We start from the raw sequence: 5165 nt of genomic DNA, 5'->3' as shown, positions 1-5165 counted from the left end.
TATATATATATATATATGCATGTATATAAATGTATACACACAATCCCTTATATATAGTGAAAATATGTGTGCACTACACACATACACATGCGCGCGAACACACACATGCACATATATACGCACGCGTGCACATACGCACACATATATACATATATATACATATACACAAGTGGTTTCCCATTACCTCTTAGCTGTAGGCTAGTGAGTTGGACGACTTTATGAGACACACGCTTCGATCATAATGTTGTCAGTGCATTCTTGTGAAGGAAAGAATCTCTAATATCATTGTATTAAAGCAACCAGCTATCCATCCAACTAAACATATCTATGGAATGTCTGTCTTAAAGCAATCCACCATTTTTATTCAAAGACGGAAGAGTAAAACAGGACTTGAAACTTAAAAGCGAAATGTATTCCCTATTAGCATTGAATCTTTTCATTGTAGATGTACTGGACCTATCTGTCACAAAATTCAAATCATTATTGTTTTTAGTTTTAAATATTCACCATCGATACTTTGATTGGACACACGACTCAATTTATTAGGGATAAAAGAATGTGATATTTTTGTTATGCTTTTTGAATGACATAAGTAATGTTAATAAAGTGAAAATGGCTTCACGAGTGTATTGAAACCGTATCTTTTCGTTAGATATCACAAGCCATACGTCTGTTAAGAAATCATTATGAGCCTGTCAGTCATACCCTAATCTCTCTCTTTCTACGCATACTCTAGCTCTCCCCCTCTCTCTCTCTCTTTCTACGCATGATCTAGCTCTCCCCCCTCTCTCTCTCTCTCTCTCTTCATTTCTCTCTATCTCTTTTCAAATCTTTCATTCCCTCTTCAAATCTTCCCCTTTATTTTTCTCTCCCTCTCTCTCTCTCTTCAAATCTCTCCTTCCCTCTTCAACGCACTCTCTCTCACTTTCTAACCCTCTCTTTGAAAAATATGCTACTGATAAATTGACACCTTCCACCTGGCTTTACCCCGGTTCCAAAATTCGCTGGATACCAACCTCTTCCTCTTTGTCATTTGATACTAAAATTGAAGGACCATTTGAAACAGCTCTTTGCACTGACTGAGTAGAGTAAACAAATAAATGTATAAATAAAAATTCCAGAAACTAAAAACAAAGAAAATAAAAACAGATATAAAACACACACACAACAAACGCCTGTTGTCTGTATACATCTTAGCTGAGCAACGAATACCACGGTAAGGTATAGATAAATAAACAGCAATTACTAAGGTTGGCACTTTGGCAAACGCGTCGAAAGCTATTGGCTTCAGAGAGGCATCATAATGTAAATAGTGTTAAGAGTCAAGTTGTATTGTATTTAACTAAAAAGATTCGCTTCTTAACAAAACTGCCAGTGAAAACACTTCTAATGAAGACGATGAAACTTAGAATAATTGTGGTAACAGTACTTCCATCTGAATGAAAAAACAAAAAAATGTTTTTCACTTTTACAAAGCTTCATGTCAAGGAAATAACGAGATGGGTATGATGATAAATTGACCATATCAACAATGTAATCACTGTATATGCACCCACTACACTCTCTCTCTCTCTCTCTCTCTCTCTCTCTCTCTCTCTCTCTCTCTCTCTCTCTCTTTCTCTCTCTCTCTGTGAGTGAGTTTTGTGCATGTGTGTGTGTGTTTGTGCGCGTGTATTCAGACCACATACAACAAACGTACTTGTACACGACGCTCGCCCTATTGGAAATAACAGCCAAATCTCACGACTCACTTTTAAACTATTGCACCTTCAGGCTTTACACTAACCACGACATCCAGTTCTTCTTCATCACATTTCTCTTACTGCCAATGTCGCTCTTGAAGTTCAAGTTCTGAACTTGCAACTATCGAAGAGAAACATTACCTGTGCAGATGCATCAGGATCGGTTTGTTGACCGCAACAGATATTCAACAGTTTACCAAAACGATGTATGTATAGCCCACGCAAGATGTGGGTCAATGATAAACAATCCGATATCAAAAACCATGCATACAAGGAATGAGACGCAAACTGCCCTCAAAAGAATGATGGAGTCTTGGGCATCTAAAACTTCTGAATTCCAGAAAACAGCAAGCAAGAACTTAAAAGTTTTCTATGAAGATTTCAAAAAGGATTTTACCCAGTGCCCCGCTTTCCGTGGAAAATGGTTCATCTCCTATCTGTCCTCTGATGGTCAGACTTCTTAGACTTGAATTCGTATTATTTGCCAAAGAAGGAGCCTTTTAATTCAAACTTTATCGTCAGTCATAAGGCAATATGCCATAAAGCAAATATTATCAAAACCCATGACAAGGATGGTATACTACCCCAAATATTCAAATATGAGACTAAAAAGTTGGCGCAAAAGCTCTTTCGGCTATTAGAAGTCATCTGGAGAGTTAAGCGTGTACCCCAGAGAAACAAGATGCATCCATCAAGCACCTCTTCAAGAACAAGAGAAATACTTTGTGTGATAACTTACGTGGCATCTCACAACGGTGTGTAGCAGGTAAAATTCTGGCAAGGCTAATTTTTAAAAGGATAGGGAAACATGTCCTTTAACTTCGTCAAGTTGCGTGCAATATTCGTGAGAAAAGTCATGAACTGTATATAGTTTTGATGTATCTAACCAAAGCGTTCGATTCTGTCTAGAAACCCTACAACCACAACCGCAAGTGAGACCTTGATATAATGGTTACTTTAAGGTCAATGCAGGCTTATTGTTTAATGACTAATACATGATATACGATGTATAACATCTTACATCCATTAGTTTCAGCAAGGATATTACATATATCATTCATATATATACGCAAATAAGTTTGTCTCTATAGACATGCATTCATGCGCAAACCTACATGCTCACATATACACACAAATACACATGCATACATATATGTGTGTATGTGTAAGATGGTGTGTGCGTGTATTATGTATATAATATATATATTATGTATATATCAGGTCATCCCATAAGTTCTGTCCGAATTTTGAATAAAGATAACAAGTGATCAATTGTTATATTTAATTAAAATTTAATCATCAATGTACTTTCCCTGATTATCTATGACTTCCTTCCATCTATTTACAAGCTTTTTAATCTCATCAATGTAAAACTCTTTTGGTTTCAAAGCGAAGAACTCTGATATGTCAGTTTCGACCTTCTCCTGGCTTGCGAAAGTTATGTCCCCCAAATGATTCTGTAAACTATGAAACAAATGGTAGTCTGAAAGAGCAGGGTCGGGAGAACAAGGTGGATGAGGAATTTTTTCCTAACCAATCTCTTCGATCTTCTGTGATGTGATCTTTGCAGTGTAGGGTCGCGTATTGTCCTGATGAAACATCACTCCTTTTCGATTCACTAAAGCGGGTCTTTTTTTCTTCAAAGCTTGGTTCAAACGCCCTAATTGCTGACAGTAGACTTGAGCATTGATTGTTGCATTAGGTGGTCACAATTCAAAGCGAATTACTCCTTTGCAATCCCACCAGATAGAGAGAAAAACCTTTTTCCCATGAAGTTCCCTTCTCGGTTGTGGTTGAGCTCTTTCCCTTTTACCAAGCCACTGTTTACGACGTTTAACATTCATTTCGATAGATCTATTTTTCGTCACCAGTCACAAGTCTATCCAAAAAGGATTAAATGAGTTCACAAGAATGGAGAGAAAAGCAGATGTCAACTCGAGATTTGCGATTGCTTTCGAACAATTCATGAGGCACCCATTTTCCAGGTTTAGGAACCTTTCCAAGTTGTTAAAGATGACGATGAACAGTTATATGGTTTGAACTAAGCTTTATTGCCAATTCTTCAACTGATAATGCAGGATTTTCTTCAAATAATGCTTCAAGGAGCTTATCATCAAACTCAACTGGAGGTCCTGTTCGATCTTCGTCTTCAAGGCTGAAATCTCCACTTCTGAATTTTGCAAACCATCTTCTACAAGTTCTTTCATTCAAGCATTCTTTCACATAAACTGAGTATATGTTTCGAGTCGCTTCGGCTGCAGAGTTTCCTTTTTTGTACTCATAAAGCATTATGTACCTCAAATGCTCTTTGGATACTTCCATGTTAAAAAAGGCTTTAATCAAAATAAATTTTATTCTACTATTCTGTAAAATAATATTTAATTAGTTTAAATGTATACAAATGCATAAAAATAATTTTTTAATTCCATTAGACATATGTATGTATGTATGTATGTATGTATGTATGTATGTATGTATGTGTATACACTCAGATCTGATACACACAGACCGTCTTCAGTGTGTGATAATTACCAGCTAGTGATGAAAACTCATTCTACTCGCAAAATGCGATATGCTTTTTCCAGTGACAAAGTGTCGCTAATCTTGAAAAGGGAGAAATAAGCTATATTAAATTTCTGAGCGAGAGGTAAACAGTAGCAGTACGAAATCGTAAAATATAAAGATATACGACGGGTTCAGTTTCCCTCTACCAAATCCATTCAGAAGGTTCTGGTCAGTTCGAGGCTACAATTGAAGGCACATACCTAAAGTGTCACGCAGTGGGACAGAACTCGAAAGCATCTGGTTGAGAAGCAAGCTTCTCACCCCAATGATCTTTTTCGTGTTTTCCTCCAATTCTTCAACTTTGAGAACTACGCTCAAAGTATTTCCAGGCATGACCATCACATATTTTTTTATGTTTTTGTATATCTAAGATTACATTGTGGCCAAATTATCTTTCACTTTCTATGATAGTAAGCTGTAAATTGAAGGATGATTTGGTTTCTGTTTTTTGTACGTTGAGCGATTGTATAAAAGGCTCCCTGGCTGATTCGTACAGAATTGTAACTCGACCACTCTTGATAATGTAGGGTTATCATGTGAGAGATTATTCGAGTTATAAGATATCGAACGCAACACTGAGATTGAGTTGTAACGCGATAAACTCATTCACTTTCGCTTTTTCTGAAGGATCGAACGTGTATTTCTGATCGAACAGACGAGCAATCATATAGTGTAGGATGACAAATAGAAGAAGAGACAAAGAAAAAGAGTAAGAGAGAGATGAATGGGTGAATGGACGGACCGACGGACTGACGGACCGACGGACGGATGGAAGGATGGATGGACAGTTATGTAGGTACTACGTGGCTAGCTAGCTAGATATATATATATATATATATATATATATATATATATATA

This window comes from Octopus bimaculoides, chromosome 5, assembly GCF_001194135.2.
Source record: "Octopus bimaculoides isolate UCB-OBI-ISO-001 chromosome 5, ASM119413v2, whole genome shotgun sequence".
NCBI classification, from domain to species: Eukaryota; Metazoa; Mollusca; class Cephalopoda; order Octopoda; family Octopodidae; genus Octopus; species Octopus bimaculoides.
The sequence above is the reverse complement of the archived record's forward strand: the minus strand, read 5'-3'. Positions refer to the sequence as shown.